We start from the raw sequence: 22,837 nt of genomic DNA on the forward strand, positions 1-22,837 counted from the left end.
ATGCTGTCTAGGTCCATTCATGCTGTTGCAAATAATAAGATTTCCTTCTTTTTTACAGCAGCATAATATTCCGTTGTGTAGATGTACCACAGGTTTTTAATCGACTCATCTGCTGATGGGCATTTAGGCTGTTTCCAAATCGTAGCTCTTATAACTACCATCGTGCTGCTATGAACATAGGGGTGCATATATGCTTTCTGATTGGTGTTTCTGATTTTTTGGGATATATTGCTAGAAGTGTGACATACTTAAGTTTCCAAACCTAAGTGGCCATTTCTCCCCAGAAGAGCTAGCCCCTCCCAGTAGGCTCAGGGCAGGAAATACTTCCTGCCACATCCTGCATTTTGAGCTTCACAGAAGAAAAAGAGGCAAAGACCATGCTTATGGGTCTGAGTAGACCCAAAGAGCCTTCAGTGTCTGTATAAGAAGAGGGACTGGTCCGTCCTGCTATTTTTGGAATCAGACTGATAAAAACTCCAGGTTGCCAGCTAACCCCATTGATATATATATATATATATGAATCCATATATATATGAATCTCTGACCAACCAAGGCCAGAGCAATATTTTGGAACACACATGGAGGAGCAACTCTGGGTCAGGAAAAAACACCCATCTTATTCCCTGAAAGAAAATCAGCACCATCCCCACCTAAAGCCCTGTCAGAAACAGATGCTTGAGTCATTAAGACTGACGGCCAGAGGACAGGCAAAGAGGGCAGATTGGCCTTGCCTGCTTACAGCCATGGCCTGTGCATACAGACACAAGCAGAGGACGTATGTATCTCTTGCAGCTTCAAACAGGGAGCTAAAAGCCAAAAGACAGTGACTGACAGGGGCCAGCACCTCAGTACCTAACAGGAAGCCCAGGATTAGCAGACAGAATAGAAGAGTGGGGTCCTACACCAGCAGCCATGGGGCACTAAAACTCAGCCAAAGTGAATGACACTTCACCTTTTTATTTTAATTGTTTTAAAATTTTATGATTGGTTTTACTTTTATCTTTTTTGCACCTCTTTCTTTCTCACTTCTCTTATTCCCGTTTTTCATCTTTTACCCAATTTAGGTTTTCTATTTCATTTTTCCTCCTTTTAAATAATAAATCTACTTTATCTGATTTATTGGTGTATTATTATTCTAGTCTCTGTTGGTTTATTCATATATCTTATTTCCTCTTCCCTGATCCTACTCTATTCCCCTTCTCTTTTCTTTATCTTCACTATGCTTTTGATTTTCTTTCTCTCTTGTCTTGCTCGTCTCCCAATTTTTTACTTGCTTCATTTCTTAAATTTAGGCCTTTCTGCTGTCTCCTCCAATCTCCTTTTCAAAAAAACAAAAACACAAAACAAGATTGATCTTGTTTTGTGTCTTTGTTTGGATCTGGAGTGTGTGGCATTCATGCTGGGGGCCCCAGCACCTCCAGCCAGAGGGATTGCCTCTGCAGCCCCCAGAAATGAGCTCTGTGAGCCCGTATTTTCCGTGGCAGCACCTCGGACAGGTGGGGAACCTGGGCAGCTGGTGGGCCTGCTGGAGACTCCTCTCCCCCAAATGATGCGTCTCCAAGGCTTCCTTAGGGGACATGGCCTTTTGATTTTTTTAACCTTTTCATTTTTTTTAATAAAATCAAAAGGTTAAATTTCAGAGAGGAAGGGAGAGGGGAGAAACATCAATGATGAGAGAATTATGGATCGGCTGCCTCCTGCACACCCCACACTGGAGAGCGAGCCCGAACCACGGGCATGTGCTCTGACCGGGAATCGAACCCTGACCTCCTGGTTCCTAGGTCGATGCTCAACCACCGAGCCATGGCCTGGCTGATGTGATTGTTTTACGTCCACTGATGTTTGGTCACCGCTTTCACAAATGTCTGGATGGTGGGAAGAGAGATGCCACCTTCTTTAGAGTTTATTCCTTTCAGCTGTTTGTCTCAGGGAAGGCTGTCATAGCACAAGAACCTACAGGGGGCGCTGCCCTAGGTCCCTCTTGTCTGAGAAGAGCAGGATGTACTTAGTCTCCTGACTGGACTTGAGCAGAAAGGACCCCAAGAGACCCTTCAGTGAGGGAGCCGCTCATCCGCTCAGTGTCAGTTTCCCTTGTCATAGGAAAAGCTGGATCTCTGTTTCCACATGGACGATGAACTTTATTTTTATTTTATTAAAGAAACATTATTTTATTTATTTGTTTATTTTTGGTTAATCCGTGCCTGAGGATATTTTCCCATTGATTTTTAGAGAGAATGGAACAGAGAGGGAGAGACAGAGATAAACATCCATGTGAGAGAAATGTCGATTGGTTGCCTCCTACGGTTGCTCAGACCAGGGCCCAGCAGGGAGGAGCCTGCAACCAAGGCATATGACCTTGACTGGAATTGAACCCGGGACCCTTTGGTCAGCAGGCCGACACTCTCAGATCGATGAATTTTATAGCATAAAGGAAAATCTCCCGAGAATATCTTCTCTGTGGGATAGTCAGCATTTGATTTAGTTAAAGCACATTTACAATCAGAACTCCATGAGCACATGCGCAGCCGGCATCCCTACCTCTATACACCTGGACCTGCGTGATGCTCACCAGCTCCTGTGACATTAAATGAGCCGAGGCGGACATGGCTTCCCTGCAAGGCCTGGTCCCTGGGCTCATGTCCCGCCTCCAGGGAGTAACATCCCCTTCCCTGCAGGTAGAGGAAGTGGCCCAGTGGGCCCTGGTTATCTAGGCAGCTCTAGACTATCACCAGCAGTTGGCCAACATCCTGCAGATGCTGCAGAGGGAGATGCTGATGCCATGAGAGTCTCCCGCAGGTGCGGGGTTCGGAAGCTGTGGGAACCACTCCCTCTGGCTCTCTGCCTCTCTGTCTCCCCCGGCCCATTGTCCCGTTCTTCTTCTTTTTTAAAATCTATTTTTATTGATCTCAGAAAGGAAGGTAAAGTGGGAGAGAGAGAGAAACATCAATGATGAGAGAGAATCATTGGCTGCCTATTGTACGACTCCCACTGGGGATCAAGCCTGTAACCGGGCATGTGCCCTGATCTGAAATCGAACCATGACCTCTTGGTTCATAGGTCAATGCTCAACCGCTGAGCCACACCAGCCCGGCTGCTCTAGAATTTTTTGAAAATGAGTGATATCCTATGGAGTATGCGCGGTAACCCTCAGCATGAAGGTGAGAGGTGAACAAAAAAACTACCCAAATGTTTCGTCCGGGTTGGATAACAGAAAATTGCTTTATAGAGGACTAGCATAATGAATAGATGAGGAGGGGTTTTGGCTTCTATTAACGCCCTTCTGACAAAGGGAAAAGTGGTGTCTGGTCAGCAAAGTTTCCCCTCTATAGACGGGAAGTCACTGGGAGCTCACAGGTCTCACCTCAGTGTACACCACAGAGTTCACACTGGAGAAAAGCCATATGATTGTAGTGACTGTGGGAAGTATTTCAGGGAAAGGGCTTCCCTCACAAAACACAACAAAGTTCACACTGGAGAAAAGCCATATGAGTGTAATGAATGTGGTAAGCATTTCAGTAGATGGTCTCACCTCACTAGACACCACAGAGTTCATACTGGAGAAAAGCCATAAATGTGCAGGGAATGGTTTATTTTTCTCACTTAGTATAAGAACACTTAAGGGGGTCTATGAGATCCTTTCCATGAATGTAAACCCCTTTTATGAGAACAAAACACTCTGCTAGATTCCTCATAAATTTGAGGTACAAGTGAGACTTGAAGGAGCTGCATTGTATTTGAATAGAAAGGGGCAAAGATTCTTTTCCCACTGTATTCTGCTCAAGCTACATCTCTCCCAATTCTCCCCCAAATAAGGTGAGAACCATGGTGTAAAGGAGAGAAAAAGAGACCTCAAAAACAGGGCAACTGAGCACAAGAGGTGGGAAAAAAAGGGAAAAAAAAGACTGCATCTTGCTCCCAGGGACTGGAGAAAATTAAAAAAGGTTGGAATCCATCAGTGTTCATTAGTCATATTCTCCTTCATCTTCCTCTCCTTCTTCCCCCTCATCATCATCTTCATCTTGTTCACCTTCATCCTCACCCCTTCTTTATCAATATCTTCCAACCCTTCCTCTTCTTCTTCATCATCATCTTCTTCTCATTCCCCTTCTTCATCATCCATGGCAGGAACCAAGTAGTACTGTAAAGGATTTGGCCAAATGTCATCTTTGATGAGTTCTCCTAACTCATCTGCACCTGCATCAGAATGGTCAGTAAACCAGGTCAAGAAGCTCTCTGGTTCCTCATGCTGTCTCTTCCTGCTGGCTTTATTCTGTGTTTGACTTGAACGTTTCATCAAATCCTTTCCAGATTTCCATTTGATTTCAGTGGACTTTGAAGATGGATCACCAGTCTCATTCAGATGAAACTCTTGGGAGAGAACTCTATTTTCGAAATAAGGATTTTCATCCAAATAAAAATCTATTCTGTAATTTGATTTAATATATTCAAATTCTCTCACTTCAACTCATGTCAAATAATGCAGCGCCTCTTCATCCTCTTGCCCAAGCAGTGCAGACACTTGTGGATGATTGACAAATGTTGTTACCCCAAAATTTGGGATATTGGTGATCAATTCTGACCTCTTCTGAAAAAATGGTTGGCGGAGTTTGTTATATTTCTGTTCTACTTTCAAAATCTCCTCACTGGCTTGTTCACTGAGTCTATTTTATTTTGTACTTCATCAATATGTTCAATCGCTTCTTGCTGCACTTTTTCTCCCTTCACCACTATCGGAGGGGTCGGCTTCTTCTCCTGCTTGGGGGCTGGAGCCAGTTTCGGTTTCTTTGTTTGGGGTTGGACCTAGGACTGGCATTTGGGGGCCATGCTGTGAGGCAAGTCCTAGGGTCTGATCAATGGGAAGTCGCCAGGTTCAAAGGCGCACTGAGCACTTAATTTTTATATTTTTCAAATGAATTTAGGATTTAACCAATAGGAGGGCAGTTCAGCATCTAAGACATCTCTATTCACTTCACCCATTCCTTAAGGACTCAATTGGTTTCTTTTCCATTTTGAACTACACAGTATGTTTTGAATACGGGAAGGAAAATTGTTTTTCTCACATTTTATCTTATGCAAAATTTAATGCCCACTTGCATGATACACTTTTAAGTTAAGTCTATGTTGCTAACATTCTCCACCATTTATTCCTGGCGGTAAATACTCTCATCATGATTAGTTTCAAAATGACAAAATGTTGGCACTTAACATGGGCCTGCTAGGATATTTCAGGAGAACATCATTATATTTTATTACAAACATGCTGATGCATTAGATACAAATATACTCAAGAACATTCATGATAAAATAGTAAAATAATGGGAAGTGGCAAATTTTAATTATTTTTTAAACTTTGATGTAAGTGTAAGTCATTTAAAATATACATTCAAAACTATATTTTTATTGATTTCAGGGAGGAAGAGAAGGAGGATAGAGAGAGAAGAAAGATGAATGATGAGAGAGAATCACTGATAGGCTGCCTCCTGCATGCACCACAATATGAATCCAGTCCACCACCTGAGCATGTGTCCTGACCAGGAATTGATCAGTGACCTACAGGGTCATAGGTTAACACTCAACCACTGAACCACGCTTGCCCAACTCTCCTAAGATTTTCAGCGATCCCACGCAACCTGCAACCAGGGTAGCAATGAGCAGTGGCAGCTCGTCCTGGCCTAACCCCTGAATCCGCGCTCAAGGCCTCCTTTACTGTCAATGCACAGTGAGCTAACAGCAGCCTCGCTTTGGCTCATTTATTTCCCACAATGTTTCTAGAGAGTCAAAGGAGCCAGCTGTTTCCTGTACTATCTCTCTGCTGCTTCCTGTTCTATCATAAGGCCTATGTTTTTTCATTATCCCCAGTTTCAATTAATGTACCCTCAAAATCTTCTGAATTTGTGCAGTGAAATCTTTTCGAACATGAAGTAATGAACTCTAACACTACAGACCAAGGTGAGGCCGACCTGCTCCGGCTGCTTCCTGTTCCTGAACACAGGTATGCCTGGGACACCTTCTACACAACAGACCAAGGCATGATTTTGCTTAGAGGACCTGGGAGAAAACGTGATGGTCTTCACTCAAATTGGTGTTGTTGAGTCAAATCAATTTTAACACTCTTCTTTTTTTATTGATTTTTTTAGAGAGAGATGGGAGACAGAGAAACATCAATGATGAGAGAGAATCATTGATCAGCTCTCTCCTGCATGCCCCCTACAAGGGATGGAGCTCCCCAAACTAGGCAAGTGCCCTGACTTGGAATCCAACTAGAAATACCTTGTTTCATGGGTCCATGCCCAACCACTTAGCCATGCCATGTGGGAAAACTATCTTTTTTATTCTTGGCTCTATTACAAATAGATCCAATTTCCCCCATCCTCAGCCCCATTTGCCTCCCTCTACCCTGCCCCCACCATTTCTAGGCACTCAGCATATTATTGTCTATGTCCATGGACTATGCATATATGCATAGACTTATTATTTTGCTGCTTTTCACTTTACTTTGCACAAAATGAATACAACCAATTGACTAAGTGTAGGAAGCGGTTATAGGCTTAAGCCTCGGACTGACCTGCTGGCAAAGTCAGAAACAAGTCCCAAGCTTGGAAGGGCATAATTAAGCATAATTAAGTCCTCTAAGCATAATTAAGCTTGATCTTGTAACTGCTCCCTAGATCTTTCCTGGGTAGCTAGTGGGCTGTGGGAGGGGCAGCCAGCTCCCAGCTTTATGAATCTTTTTCTGCATCTCATTTCTTTATTTCTAATAATTCTCAATCCCTGGCCGCCGCCATTTAGTACCAGTTCGTTCATCTCTCTCTCTGAGCGGGACGCGGGAAATGGAGATCCCCGCCATGTCTGGACCCCGCCATATCAGGCCCCTGCAACTAAGCAGCTCCAGAACTGTTGGTGTTCATTAATCAAGAAGTAAACGATGTCAGAAGGAACACTTTTCAATTCCTCCCGTACACATATTGTAAAGACTATAAACTCCTAACATATGTGACACGGGCTGGTTTCGACACATAGAAACCCTAAGAAAGAAGGGTGAGAACTGAGTATCCACATGGTCAGAACAGGAGCCATGCTCCAGGAGCTAGACTACACCTAGCCTGTTTATTAATGCTGCCCATATACACATCTGCCCTGTGAAGTTCACTGTCCCTTGTCAGATTGAAATCCAAGTGGCTCCTTCCATTTTCAGGCTCATCATTTCCAAGGGGGACCATCCACACACAGAAATACAGGCCGCTCCAATATGCTCGCTCAGCTGTGTTTTACATGACACCTCCACCAGCCAGGCTCCAGTTCAAATTCTGTACAGGAAGTTCCCATTGTCCTCAAAGAACTCTTGCCCCCTCTGCGCTACCTTGCTGCTGAAGTTCTGCTCACCCAGTTCTCTTGCCTTCAATGCTGCCAGCTACTTCTCACTTGGCAATCCATCACTGTCAATGCCTCTGGTGCCCTCACAACCACTGGTGGAGTACTTCTGCAGCTCTCTGTGCTGACCTTGGGCTGCAGCAACAGGCACAAAGCTTTCCTTCTCCAGGCTCTGGATTCGTTTATTCCTTCCCTCTGTCTCCTCGGGGTGTTTGTACTCTGAGGATTCGGTTCTGTCACTCTCAAAGCTGTGCTGTGACCATGGCCTTGGGATGAGGCTTCAGCTCCTGACACAGGGCGGCCTGCAGAAAGCAGCTCCCAGGCATCCCCAGGGCCTGGAAGCTGGTGGAGCGAGTGGGCAAGCCCAGCTTTCTGAAGGACCTTTTGATCCTTCTTCAGTTTCTTCTCCAATGTGGGCACAAACATGCTTTTTAAAACCCTTCATCAGAGCTAGCATCTAAACCTTCAGACAATCTGGAAACTGACCAGGACTCTGGAAATCCTTCATGTAAATACCGGATATGCTCCCTGGCTTCCTTGGTCAGAGTCCTGGGGGGGTCGTCGGGCTTCATTTGCCTCTGAATTTTCTGGAACAGGATGGCTTTTTTGTGTCATCTCGGGACGCTTGGGGAGCGAACCAAAGGCAGAAGCTATGCGTCGAGCAACATGGGTGGTTCAAGCGTCTCAGCTACATCAGGGAGCGCCCAGGCCTCGTCTCTTTGTTCATCGCCCCGGAAATCTAACACCCACAACAGCAGCCCCTGAGCAAGGCGAGCTCTTTAAAAGGTGATGAAATACATCCCTGGTGAAGGGACCGTGGTCCCAAAGGAGCCCAACACCAGCCCTTGCGCTTCTGAAGAGGGAAGAAGCAAGGCCCTGCTTCAGGCTGAGGGCCCAGGAAGGAGCCGGTACTGTTACAGAAAACTGGAGAAGAACCAAGCAACACTTAGAGAGATGGAGTTACATTTATTACGCGCGGGTCCAGAGGAAAATGTCTCTCAAATTCTGGGCCCCACCATGGAGGAATTTTCCTAATTTATATGTTCCCTAAACAGGAATAGAACCAGGACAACATGGATCATTGATCAGTGCTTGACCATTGAGCCACACCAGCTGGGCTATATTATATATTTTTAAAAAATGTAAAATGTCTTTTTGATCGTTGATAGTATTACAGATGTCTCCTATTTTCGCCTGTGCATATATTCTTTGGGGGATCTCTTCGGTTCTCCCCTCACCCCTCTCCTGGGAGGTCTGCCCATCTGTTCCAGTTAACCAGGCCTCTGGCCCCATGTTCTCCTTCCCCAGGGCCACTTGCTGAACCACATCACCTTTATTCACCAATGTCATTGGCTGAGATGCTAGCCCTCCCCTTGGCGTTTGAGAAAACTACATTACCCCCAAAGGAATGCGACCACATAGGCGGAGCCAAGGGACACTTTGTGTCAGTGCATCCCATTAGGGTGGGACTTCCGCATTCCTCCTCTTGGCCTGCATTTTGACCTCTTCAGTTTCTTCCTGGACTCACAGGCTTCAGCTCACTAGACGTGAGGTAGAGAGGACTCGGAGGCAGCCTCCTTGCTGTGCAGCGTGTGTCTGAGGCTTGTTAGGCACCATCAGGCCAGGATTGGGGCCTCCGCCCCTCCCAGACTCCTCTCTGCTTACAGCGTCCTTTCAGCCTGACCCCATTGAACCCTGCAGCAACAGGGGAGGGGAGGTCTGAGTACCTGAGATCTGACTGTGGTTCTCCATAGGTTAGATTTAAGGGAAAAACAGTCATGGAGAGAGGACTTCACAGCAGGATTCAAGGCTGCCTCTATGAGTGTGGACTATCAGAGTCTGGGCAGTACTTGCTTCTGTTTGAATTTGGCAAGCATTCTCTTGACCACACTTCCTGAATAATAAGTAAGAGGGTGAGGAGAGGATTATAGGTGGTGGGACTGTAGCAGTGCAGGTGTGAGATAGGTGTGGCAGAAAGAGTGATGACCACTTGGAGAGGGAGTGTGACTTCATGGCCAGAGCACCGTGACATTGACATAAAAGTGAAAGTAGGGAGAGTCCATTTTTGGTGGAGTCTGGACGATAAAATAAGGGTGATTTTTGGATAATGCCTGGAAAGAGTGATGTTTTGGTGCTTCCTGCCATGTTCAGGGCTTGGATGACATTTATGTACCCACCTGCCTTTTGTAGTTGGGGGTGACACACTGATGGTTAAGAAAGAGATATTATACATCACTGTTCCCCAGGCTTTTAATTCTCCATGGGCATGGGTAAGGGAGAAAGGTAACAGAGAAATGGATTATGGAGATGGTAATCTATAAATTTGGAAAATAAAGTAATTAAGAAACAACCTGTCCTCGCCAATGCAAATTTGTGTTACCTTTGAAGTTGTGCCTCTAGGAAAGAAGCAGTGTGAGAGAAGTGTTGTTCAAAGAACTATGTGCAGCAGGTAATACAAAGCTATGGCCTCAGCATTCTGGGATTGTGGTTGAAAAGGTGAAGTTTGACGTAATTTATTTGGCGTCTTTGAGGAACAATCTGAGGGACTACACAGGTATTGCCTGATAAGATCAGTATCAAATCCCTAACACTCCCTGTATGGCCGAAATCTCTTCCTACCCTATGTTCTTGACACCCACTCTACTGTAGGAAGCAGTCATACGTGTAAGCCTCGGACTGACCTGCTGGCAAAGTAGCAAACAAGTCCCAGCTTGGAGGGCAGCATAATGGGTCCCACCTGCTATTTCTCTCCCTGGCAGGGTGACTGTGTCCAGATCCATGGCTTCCATTTCTACCTCCTTCCTCGAGGCAAAGGTCCTTGGTGACTGCCTGTGCCAGGTTATGGTCTTTACTTACATGAACCTTGAGCTGTTCTTAAAAGATCACACTTCGGTTGTTTGTAATATTATCTGCCTTAAATACGATTGCAAGCTGAATGGCTCTAGGCCAATGCTGGCTGCCCATCTCTGTCATATTTCATTAATACTTGGAATAGTTCTGTTGTACATACTTCTAGAGAGGAATATGCAGGATTAACCCTGATTTTTTTCACAGGGTGAACATTCAGGATGGTCTCTGAAGAGGCCTGGCCCTGTTGAGTTGCAAATGTGGGCTAGATATGGTGTAAGGGTGGTATTTAGAGGATACCAAGCACCTGCTCATTTCCAACAGTGTTTAGGTGCAACTACCATGGGCAATAGTATATTTGTACCTTTTCTCTGCCTTACTTGACACTGTGCTGACTTGTCATTTCACCTGTGACCTCCTTGGCCTTTGATTCCTTCACCTTGTGGACTTTTTGCATCACCTCTTCCTCTGCATTGCTTTGTCTTCAGCTTTCTCTAACATTGACCTGCACATGTGTTATGAGATGTACATAGGAGCTTAAATAGTTCTTTAACACCAGCTACTAATTTATTGAATACTAGAGGCCTTGCGCATGAAATTTGTTCATTGCATCCCCAGGCCTGGCTAGTGATCAGGGTCAATCAGATTCCCTGCCTCCCCACCTCTTCCATCCCTCACTGCACACGTACTGCCACGGCATGGTTCCCCCCACCAGCCCGTCTCCTCCTTCCCTCGCTCCCTCAGCGCTCTGCTGCTGCCATTGGTCACATATCATGTTCCGCACCGTCCCCGGGTGGTCAGTGCACGTCATTGCGAGCGATTGTTCTCCTGGTTGAACTCCCAAGGGCACACTTTGCATAATACCCTTGTGTATGTATATGTGAATATCGATATAGAGATAGATATATAAACAGAGAGATGGAGACAGAGAGAGAGAGAGAGAGAGAGAGAGAGAGAGAGAGAGAGAGAGAGAGAGATTACTTGCAATGAGACATAATAATATTTCAGCACAGCTTTTCATGTCACCAGTAGACAAACCATGCTGAACACTGTTAGCAGAAGAATAATCTGACAATCCTGCTTCTCTTCCATGTGGTGCTTTCCATGTGTGTGTCATTTTGTTTGAGGTCTTCCTTGTTTTGTGATCTTCAGTAGCCTGGCCTTTATGAAGTGAATTATAAGTGTAACAAATGTGGGAAATCTTTCAGAGAAATCTTTAACCTCATTCATCATAGAAGGGTTTACACTATAGAAAAGCCATAGGAGTGTGGTGATCAATGGATGTCCATCATCCTGAGGTCCAAACTCATTCTACAACCAAGTCCACACTGGATAAAAGCTGTATGAGTGTCGTGCTTGCAGGATGTCCTTCAATCACAGCAGTACCATCACTCCACACCAGAGAGTTCACACTGGGAAAACCTTAGGAGTGTATATGTGGGAAAGGTTTTACCCACAATAATCACCTCCTTATCCACAGGAGAGTTCACACTGGAGAAAAGCCATGAGCATAATGACTGTGGGAAGTCATTTACACACAGGTTTACCCTCATCCAACACCACAGAGTTCACAGTGGAAATAAGCCCTAAGAGTGTAGTGACTGTAGGAAGTTCTTTAGGCAATGCAGTAACTTCACTCAATACTAGAGAGAGTTCACAGTGGTACAAAACCTTATAAGTGTAGTAAACGTGGGAAGTCTTTTACCAGCAATAATCACCTCCTTATCCAGAAGACAGTTCACATTGGAGAAAGGCTATATGCGTGTACTGATTATGGGAAGTTTTTAATCTTTATTGATACCTGTGGTGTAAATACTCGCATTCTTGTGAGGTTCAAACAGCCAAAATGATGATTTTGAACATGGACATAATAATATATTTCAGTAGCACATCATTATATTTATTTTCAATATGCTGATTAGGTAGCACCAAATATGTTCAAAACTTTTCACAATAAAACAATGAAATTACTGGGAAGCATCAAGATTAAACATTTTCTGCCGAAACCGGTTTGGCTCAGTGAATAGAGCATCGGTCTGTGGACTGAAGGGTCCCGGGTTCGATTCCGGTCAAGGGCATGTACATTGGTTGTGGGCACATCCCCGGTGGGGGGTGTGCAGGAGGCAGCTGGTCGATGTTTCTCTCTCATCGATGTTTCTAGCTCTCTGTCCCTCTTCCTTCCTCTCTGTAAAAAAATCAATAAAATATATTAAAAAAAATTAAACATTTTCTAAAGATTGATTTAAGTAGAATTTATTTAAAATGGACATTAAAAAAATACACTTTTGGTGTTTCCCTGCATGCGTGCATTGCTGATACCAAGTTCCTACTAACCATATCAGTGCTTCATTCTCGGCCTATAAAATAATTGATGCAGTAATACAGTCTGACATTGATATAGCTTACTTTAAATATTTCCTTGGAAAAAAGACACTTTTGAAATCTCATGAATGCTATTCTAGCCTTCCACCACTATCTACGTCATCCTGATCGTTTTTGTATCTAACTATTCTCAGGTACATTATTGGGTTGTTACTTAAAATGTCACGTATCTCTGAACGAGGCCAAACAGCTAAGTGGGTCAGCCAATAATTTCAATAATGGAAAGTTGCAAGTTCCAACCCTGATCACATCAATTACAAGAGTTAATCAAAGAATATGTATAAAATTAATGGAACAAAAAATAGATGTCTCTCTCTCTCTCTCCAGACAGTCCTCGGGTTACTTCGGACTCAACATTCGTTGTTTTGTGGTTACGTGCCATTTGCAATTTATTTATATAAAAAAAAAGTTCTGGCATTTGATGTAAGGTGATTGCATGATGTTTGCCGGGGTACTAGTTGGCCACCAGAGTGGATGAATAAGTCATCATGCAGCGCTATACAAGGAAGATGCTGTCATTCAGTCACCGTTGATAAACCATTTTGGATTGTGCTTCTTTCGCTCTCTTTTGGTAGTATTGTTATTTTGAACACTTTTTGCCCTTCCTTATGGCTCCTAAGCATAAGGCAGATTCTTCTGATGGCAGTGCTACAAAAAGAGGGAAAGCCCTCACAATGGAAATGAAAGGAGACATAATAAGACGCCCAGAAAATGGCGAAACATCTACAAACATCGGCCGGTTGCTTGGCCTAAGTCCTACAATTGTCTCGATAATCATCGATGATCAAAAGCATATACTTGAACATGTGAAAGGATCTGCTCCTATTAAATCAACTGTGATTACAGAGCAGAGTAGTGTTCTCATAAGTGAGATGGAAATATTATTAGTGCTTTGGCTGGAAGAGCAGTATCAACGGCGTATCCCAGTTAGCCAGATATTGATTCAGGAGAAGGCTAAAAGTTTGTTTGAGGCCTTGAGAAAAGAAAAGGGGGAAGGGAATGAAAGTGAAGAGTTTGTGGCAAGCAAAGGTTGGTTTATGCGTTTTAAGGCTTGTGCTAATTTGCATAAACTTAAACTGCCAAGGGAAGCTGCTAGTAATGATGCTAAAGCAGCAGGTGATTTTCCTAGTGCGTTGGCTGAGATAATTAGGGAGGGGGGTTACTGTGATAAACAAGTGTTTAATGTGCATGAAACAGGCTTGTTCTGGAAGCATATGCCTACACATAAGAACATTGGCAAGGAGGAGAAGACAGCATCAGGCCATAAAGCCAGCAAGGAGAGATTGACTATGCTACTTGGGGCTAATGCTGCTGGTGACTTCAAGTTGAAGCCCTTGGTGTGTCTGGCCGAGAATCCAAGGGCAATCAAGGGCATATGGAAGGGTCTACTACCGGTCATCTGGAAATCTACCAAGAAGGCATGGGTGACACTCAGAATATTTGAGGACTGGTTCACCAACCATTTTGTGCCAGAAGTCAAGGACTACTGTGCTTCAAGGGGGCTGCCCTTTAAGGTGTTGCTAGTGCTGGACAGTGCCCCTTGTCACCCTGCCAATTTGAATGACTTTCATCCAAATGTCAAGGTGGTTTACCTTCCACCTAGCACCACCTCCCTTTTACAGCCTATGGGCCAAGGTGTCATTGCCTCTTTTAAGGCCTACTACCTCCGAAGGACATTTGCTATGGCTTTTAGGGCAACTGAGAAGGATAAAGAGTTGACTCTCAATGACTTTTGGAAATCTTACAATGTTCTTGCTGCTGTCAAAAACATTTCTGATTCTTGGGATGAAGTTAAGCAGACGAACTTGAATGCTGTTTGGAAAAAATTGTGTCCCCAGTTTGTGAACGATTTCCATGGCTTTGAGTATTCAGTGGAGGTTGTCATAAAAAATGTTTTTGAGTTGAGTAAGCAGCTTGATTTGGAGGTGGAGGCTGAGGATATCACAGAGCTGCTGGCGTTTCATGGAGAGGAGCTATCTGTCGAGGACCTCACTCAACTGAAACAGCAGTTCATTGAAGACGAAGACACACCAACCCCAGTGTCCAGGAGATTTACAAGCAAGGAATTAGCAGGGGCCTTTGCCATGATAGAGGATGCCTTGGCAAGGTTTGAGGCTCAGGACTCCAACAGTGACAGGTACACTAGGGCTGCCAGAGGGGTCATGAATAGCCTGCGGTGTTACAAGGAGATTTGGGAGGACAAGAAGAAGGTATCCTTCCAGACTAGCCTCGAACATTTTTATAAGAAGGTGGAAAGGCCTGCAACAGATGCCGAAACCTCTACCTCATATGCTTCTCCAGACTCACCTGACCCAGGATCTCCAGCACCTTCTGGAGGTACTGCCTCTCCGGACTCACCTGACCCAGGATCTCCAGCACCTTCTGGAGGTACTGCCTCTCCGGACTCACCTGACCCAGGATCTCTAGCACCTTCTGCAGGCTCTGCCTCTCCAGACTCACCTGACCCAGTATCACATGCATCTTCTGCAGGTTCTGCATCTCCGGACTCACATAACCCAGGATCTTGAGCACCTTCTGCAGTTTCTGCCTCTCCGGACCCACCTGACCCAGTATCACATGCATCTTCTGCAGGTTCTGCATCTCCGGACTCACCTGACCCAGTATCACATGCATCTTCTGCAGTTTCTGCCTCTCCGGACCCACCTGACCCAGTATCACATGCATCTTCTGCAGGTTCTGCCTCTCCGGACCCACTTGACCCAGTATCACATGCATCTTCTGCATGTTTTGCCTCTCAAACCTCCTCCCCGCAGCAGCCTAGTGTAAGCCTGTCTTTCCCCACTTTGCAATGTCCAGTGTGGAAGCCAACAATAGTAGTAAAGGTAAGGATAATCCAGTATTTACGTAGTAAAGGTAAGGATAATCCTTATATGTACATATGGTAAAGGTAAGGATAATCCTTATATGTACGTAGTAGTAAAGGTAAGGATAATCCTTATATGTATGTATGTGATTTATGCTTTTTATTATTTATTTACCACAAGTAAAGGTCAGGAATTGTTATTTTTCTTTTAAATTTTTTTTACTGTTTCTCTTCATTTCTGCTGTGTATATGTGCCATGTGAGTGACGTAGGTGCTTATGTAGGTGGGTTTTTACTTACAGCGAAAATTGCATTAAGTCGCACCATAGGAACAGATCTCCGACGTAACCCGAAGTCCTACTATATATTTATCAATTACTAGAATGTATAAAATTAATGGAACAAAAAATAGATATCTCTCTCTCTATCTCTCTCTCCCCATATATATATATATATATATATATATATATATATATACTACCTAATAATAGACAAATATGCAAATTGACTGCACCTTCTCTACACTCAAGCCACACCCACCAGCCAAGCCACGCCCACCAGCCAATCAGGATGAGTATGCAAATTACCCAAACAACGATGGTGGCTAATTTGCATATCAAGACAGCGTAGAAAGAAGCCAAGAGCTGCAGAAGGGAGCAAAGCTGTAGAGAAGCAAGCAAGCCGGGGGTCGCGGGGGGAGGAGCGGAGGCGGGTCCGGGGGAGAAGGAAGGAGAGCAGGTGGGGCCGGGGGAGAAGGAAGGAGCGGAGGCGGGGCCGGGGGCGAAGGAAGGAGAGCAGGTGGGCTGATGGAAAAGGGAGAAAAGCAGGCAGGCTGGCTGAGAAGGTGGGGCGGGGGAGAAGGGAGGAGCGTAGGCGGGGTGGGGGAGAAGAGAGGAGCGGATGCAGGGCCGGGGGAGAATGAAGGAGAGCGGGCCGGCTGGCATAGAAGGGAGAAAAGCAGGGGGGCTGGTGGAGAAGGCAGGGCAGGGGACAAGGGAGGAGAGCAGGCGAGGCGGGGTAGAGTGCAGCAGGAAACCCTATTGCAGGATTTTTCCTGCAACGGGATTGCTATTATATACATATATATATATATATATATATATATATATATATATATATATATACACACACACACACAAACGCGCGCACGCATGCACAGTGGACAGATTATTATTATCTTGAATGCATAATAATCTGGCCATTCAGTGTGTATATATATAAGACCCCTGGTGCATGAATTTGTTCATGGGTTGGGTTCGGCCAGCCTGACCAGGGGGAGGGGACATGGGCAGTTGGCCAGACTGCCTGCTGGTTGAACTTCTGGTCGAGGCGACAATTTGCATATTAACCTTTTATTATATAGGATATATACTAAGTATCCAGATTATTATGCATTCAGAGATCATAATTACCTGGCCACTCAGTGTATATATACTAGTGGCCCAGTGCGTGAATTTCATGGATGGGGGGACGGGAGGATGTCCCTCAGCCTGGCCTGCACCCTCTCCAATCTGGGATCTCCTGTGGGATCAGGCCTAAACCGGCAGTGGGATATCCCTCTCCAATCTGGAATCTCCTGTGGGATCAGGCCTAAACCGGCAGTAGGATATCCCTCTCACAATCCAGGGCCCCTGGCTCCTAACCGCTCACCTGCCTGCCTGCCTGATTGCCCCTAACCACTCTGCTTACTGACCTGCTCGCTCCCAACTATCCCGCCCCGTTAGCCTTCTCACCCTCAACTGGACCTCCCTTCCGGCCTGTTCACCCCCAACTGTCCCCCTGCTGACCTGATTGCCCCCAACTGTCCCCCTGCCAGCCTGCTTGCCTCCAACTGCTCCCTGCTGCCAGTAACTGTCCCCCCCCCTGCTGGCCTGATCACCTGCAAATGCCCTTCCCTTCTGGCCTGATCACTACTACCACCTCTGCCTTAGCCCCGCTACCATGGCTTTGTCTGGAAGGATGTCCGGAATGTCTCCTGGTCTAATTAGCATACTACCTTTTTATTAGTATAGATAGGGGCTTGGTGCATGGGTGAGGGCGTGCTGGTCTGCCCTGAAGAAGGTCCTGATTCAGGGTAGGGGTACACTTGGGGAGCGGACGTGGCTTGGGAGAGGGGCCTGGGGTAGTTTGTAAGCTGGCCATATCCCCATTGGGGTGGGGGTCCCCACTTGGGGTGTTGCCAGCCTGGGTGAGGAACTGGGGCAGTATGAAGGCCAGCCATGCCCCCATCGGGATAAGGGTCTCTGATGGGGGGGCATGGCCGGCCTGGGCTAGGGTCTGAGGGCCATTTGCAGGCCAGGCACACCCTCATTGGGATAAGGGTCTCTGATGGGAGGGGCATGGCCGGCCTAGGCTAAGGGCTGAGGGCCATTTACAGGCTGGTCATGCCCCCATTGGGTTGAGGGTACCTGCTGGGGGGTGTGGTCGGCCAGGGCCAGGGGCTGAGGGCCGTTTGTGGGTTGTTTGCAGGCCAGCCAAACCCCCGGCTTTGTCCAGAAGCACATCCGGAAGGTCTCCAGGTTGAATTAGCATATTACTCTTTTATTAGTATATACACTGAGTAGCCAGATTATAATGACCTCTGAACGCATAATAATCTGGCCACTCGTGTGTGTGTGTGTGTGTGTGTGTGTGTGTGTGTGTGTGTGTGTGTGTATTAGAGGCCCGGTGCATGAATTTGTGCGTGGGTGATGGGTGGGGTCTGGCCAGCCTGGCTAGGGGGAGGGAACATGGGCGGTTGGCTGGCCTGCCTGCTGGTCAAACTCCAGGTCGAGGGGACAATTTACATATTAGCCTTTTATTATGTATGATGTACATTGAGTGGCCAGATTATTATGTGTTCAGAGACCATAATAATCTGGCCACTCTGTGTGTGTGTGTGTGTGTGTGTGTGTGTGTGTGTGTGTGTGTATTAGTGGACCAGTGCATGAGTTTCCTGCATGGGGGATAGGGGGTGTCCCTCAGCCTGGCCTGCACCCTCTCCAATCTGGGAACCCTTGGGGGATGTCAGTCGGACATCCCTCTTGCACTCCAGGACCGCTGGCTCCTAACCGTTCACCTGCCTGCCTACCTGATCGCCCCTAACCATTCTGATGCTAGCCTGCTCATGCCCAACTGCCCCACGCCGCTGTCCTTCTCGCCCCCTACTGCCCCCCTGGCTGGCCTGTTCGCTCCAAACTGTCTTCCCGCCAGCCTGCTCGCCCCTAACTGCCCCCCCCCCCGCCTGCCTCATCACCCCCAAATGCCCTCCCCTCCTGGCCTAATCACCCCCAAATGCCCACCCCTCCTGGCCCTGATCACCACCAAATGCCCTTTCCTCCTGGCCTGATCTCCCCTAACTGCCTCTGCCTTGGCCCCGCAACCACGGCTTTGTCCTGAAGGAGGTCCAGAATGTCTCCCAGTCTAATTAGCATACTACCTTTTTGTTAGTATAGATAGAGGTCTGGTGCACAGGTGGGGGCCGGCTAGTGTGCCTTGAAGGGGGTCCCGGATCAGGGTGGGGGTCCACTTGTGGGGGCGGGGCTGGCCTGGGTGAGGGGCCTGGGGCAGTTTGCATGCTGACCATGCCCCCATCGGGTTGGGGGACCCCACTGGGAGCGGTGCCTGCCTGGGTGAGGAACTGGATTACTATGCAGGCCAGCCATGCCCCCATTGGGTTGAGGGTCCGCAATTGGGGTTGTTGCCGGCCTGGGCAAGGGGCTGAGGTCTGTTTACAGGCTGGCCACGCCACCATCGGGGTGAAGGGACCCGCTGGGGTGTGTGGCTGGCCTGAGCAAAGGGCTGAGGGTCCTTTAGGGATCGTTTACAGGACAGCCAAGCCCAGGCTTTATCCAGGAGGATATCTGGAAGGTCTCCCAGTTGAATGAGCATATTACTTTATACACTAGAGGCCCAGTGCGTGATTGAATCATGCACGTGTAGGGTCCCCTACACACTTTCGCTTTTCGGGGTGGAGCTGGGTGCCTGTCCGCTGGTGCACCAGGCCTTTCAGAAGCCTCTGGCTCAGCTGAGGCTTCTGAAAGGCCTGGTGCCAGAGCAGACAGGCACCCAGCTCCCCCACTTTTGATGGTCCGCGGCCGCTGAGGGGGGCTACCCTACTGTTGAGAGGCATAGGGGGCGGGACTTCTGCCCCCTGCGCCTCTCAACGGCTGCTGAGGGGGGGTGCCGCGGATACCTGGCTACCCTGCCATTGAGAGGCGCAGGTGGGTGTCCGCGGCAGGTCCCCTCAGCAGCCACGGATCTGGCCCTTGAGAGGCACAGGGGGGTGGGAGTCCCGCCCCCTGCTCCTCTCAACAGCAGGGTAGCCCACCTCAGTGGCAGCGGATCTGTACCTCTCCATGGCCAGATAGGCCACCCCGAGTCCTGCCCCCCAGCCTCCCGCTGCCCAATCGTGGGCATAGCGGAGTGATGGTAATTTACATGTTACTCTATTATTAGATAGGATATGTATGTGTGTGTGTGTGTGTGTGTGTATATATATATATATATATATATATATATATATATATATATAAAATATATCCCAATTTCTCTCTCTTTGAAATCAATATATATGTTTTAATCACCTAGTCAGTCCACACACATGTGAATACCAGCACAGCCTAGGGACCTGTGAGGACATGCAGCCAAGGTTCTCTTGAGGGCAGAGCATACAGTGACGCAGAGAACAGTATGGGAGGTGCCATCTATGTCAGTGTGGCAGGTGGGGAACCCTGGCTGAGCTGCACAATCACACACAGGGGATTATGACATCAGTGTGGTCCCTAGGACTAAAAGCAAAGCGGCCGGACACTAACAATGACGTTCAAATGAATGAAAAGGGAGTCCATTTCTGATGGTGTCTTTATGATATGATATAAGTAATTTTAGGATAATTTCTAACATGCTACATGACAAGTGTAGAGCTTAGAGGCCATATATGTGTCCACCTGCCATTTCTTGTTGAGGGCTGACCCAGTGAACACTAGGAATGAGACAGCATACATCAGTGTCACCTGCACTTGAAAATCCCCACCAGCATGGGGAAAGGAGAAGAGAGAAGGGTGAGAGAGAAATGTATTACAGAGGTGGTGAACTAGAATTTGGGGAAAGAAGCTGATTAGAAAACACCCTGTCCTCGTCATGGCTCATTTGTGTTACCAGTGAAGTTGTGCCTCTGGGAATGAAGCTGTGTGAGACAAGTGTGGATCAAAGAACTATGGGCAGCAGGTAATGCAGAGTGATGACCTCAGCAAACTGGGATTGGAGTCAGAAGTGCAGTGGGCATTACTATGTTGTTTGGTGTCTTGGAGGGACAATTTGGAGGACAACATGGGTATTGCCTGTCAAGACCAGAGTCAAATCCATCACATTCCCATTATGTGCATCATCTCCTCCTACCCTATGTTCCTGACACCAACTATTATTGAAAGGGGGCAGGGTGACTCCTATTTGAGGATGAGGGCACAGGTAACTTGTATCTGTTCATCTGCCTTTATTGTTGTGGGAAGACACAGCATCAGTAAGAATATAAGGAGAGATTGACTTTAATGGAACCAGGGGCTGCTTTCTTCTCTGATGTGGGGATTAGGGGAGCATATGCATGTGCAGGGTGGGTAATATGGCAGACTTGGAATCTCAAGAGAGAATCTTATCATGGGATGTGCTGTGCCCATTATGACAGGATATGAACTTTGAGGACGTGGCCATTGCCTTTTCTCAGGAGGAGTGGGAGATCCTTCATGAGGCTCAGGGACGTCTGTACTGTGATGTGATGCTGGAAGTGTTTGCACTTGTATCATTCATAGGTAAGACCTTCACATCTCTCCTAGTGTCCTGAGGTGATGCCCACTCATTATTTATTCTCCAGACTTTGCACTCTGTCTCTCTCAAAGCCAGACCATGGACTCAGCTAATTTCCCCCACTGTTTTGTCAAATGGGCTGTGGCTGCCAGTGCTTAGCTGTGCAAAGAGCCCTGAGCAATAGACTCCATAAACCTCCCAAACACCAGTTGCCTCAGAAACTGCAGGACGTGTCTGGGTGGCAGCGGTCTTAGAGACCGCTTAATGAGTCCCTCCTGCTCTTCCACTCCAGGGAGGGTGACTCTATCCAGATCCAGGGCTTCCAATTCTGCACCTTTCCCGTCGATAAAGACCCTTTGTCAGTTATCTTCTTTACATACATGAACCAGGGGCTGTTCTTGTAAGACCCTCCAATTATTGTTTGTAATATTACCTTCCCTGGATACTATTGCACGCTGAATGCTATGGGCAAGTGATGGCTGCTCACCTTTGTTGTCTTTTCATTGATACTCAGAATATTTAGAAAAGGAGGTGCAGGGAGAACTCTGTGTTTCTCCAGGGTGAACGTACAGGATGGTCCTAGAGAATGCTTAGCCAGGCTGAGTGGCAACTGGGGGGAGGTATGACGAAAGGATGGTGTTCAGATTATACCGGGAACCTGCTCCTGTACAACAGTTTTTTTGCAGGTTCCAATGGCCACACCTCATTTGTACCTTTCTTTTCCACACTTGATACTTTGCTGACTTGTCATTTCATCGGTGATGTCCTCGCATTGTCTACCTTCGCCTTTGTATCCTTCTTACATCACTTATTCCCCTGCACATTTCTATCTGAAGTATACTACAACATGGACCTATGCAAGTGTTATAAGGAGCACATACATGCTTAAATATCCCTCAAACACCAGCTACATGTTTATTGAATTTTACTTGTAACCAACCTTCTGCACAGCTTGCCCATGTCACCAGCAGAGAAGATCTACTGAATGCTGTTAGCAGCAGAATGAGCTGGACAGTCCGCTTCTCTTCCGTGTGGTGCTTGCCATGTTTTTGCTCTATTTCTGTTGAAGTCTCTCTTGTTTTGTGATCTTCAGTGGTCAAGACCTTCACAGTTGCATCTTATTAGTTCATCTTTCAGGTCTTTTATTTTCAGCCAGTTGTATGAGACCAATGTATTATGTGCAACACAGTTTTATAAAGGGACTTCCCTCTTTCACCACAGTCAGCATTCATTTCCGCATCATTCCTCTGTTATCAGGTCCTTGGTATAAAATGGATGATGTGGAGGCCTATACTGAGCACAGTGCATATGTAGGAGATTCTCAGGTCAGGGCTTCCAAGACAGCTGCAGCCACCCAGAGGACCCATCTGTGTAAGCCGTGCTTCTCGGTGTTAAAAGATATTTTGCACCTGACTGAGTTACAAGTGGCATACTTTGAGAAGAATGTATTGTTAAGTGATGCATGTGTGAGAGACTTGTGTTTCAGTGCAAACCCTCACCAGCAGCAGAAGGATGCCAGTGGAGAGAAGCCCTGGAAAGAAGATATGGAGAGTGCTTCTTTTATGACAACCTGCTGGTTCTACTTCTCTCGGGTGCCTGAAGCTCCTACTGAGGTTGGGGTGGACTCCCCAGC

General features: G+C 46.7%; 1 pseudogene across 1 annotated transcript; it reads right to left on the reverse strand.

The window, feature by feature from the left end:
- Nucleotides 1–1,134: 1,134 nt before the first annotated feature.
- Nucleotides 1,135–5,938, reverse strand: LOC307094816 (protein SET-like; annotated as a pseudogene). Its single transcript has one exon. The product of its transcript is annotated as a protein SET-like (transcript).
- Between the last annotated feature and the right edge of the window lie 16,899 nt (nt 5,939–22,837).

The sequence above is a fragment of the Cnephaeus nilssonii genome (genome assembly GCF_951640355.1).
Source record: "Cnephaeus nilssonii genome assembly, chromosome: 24".
Lineage (NCBI taxonomy): Eukaryota > Metazoa > Chordata > Mammalia > Chiroptera > Vespertilionidae > Cnephaeus > Cnephaeus nilssonii.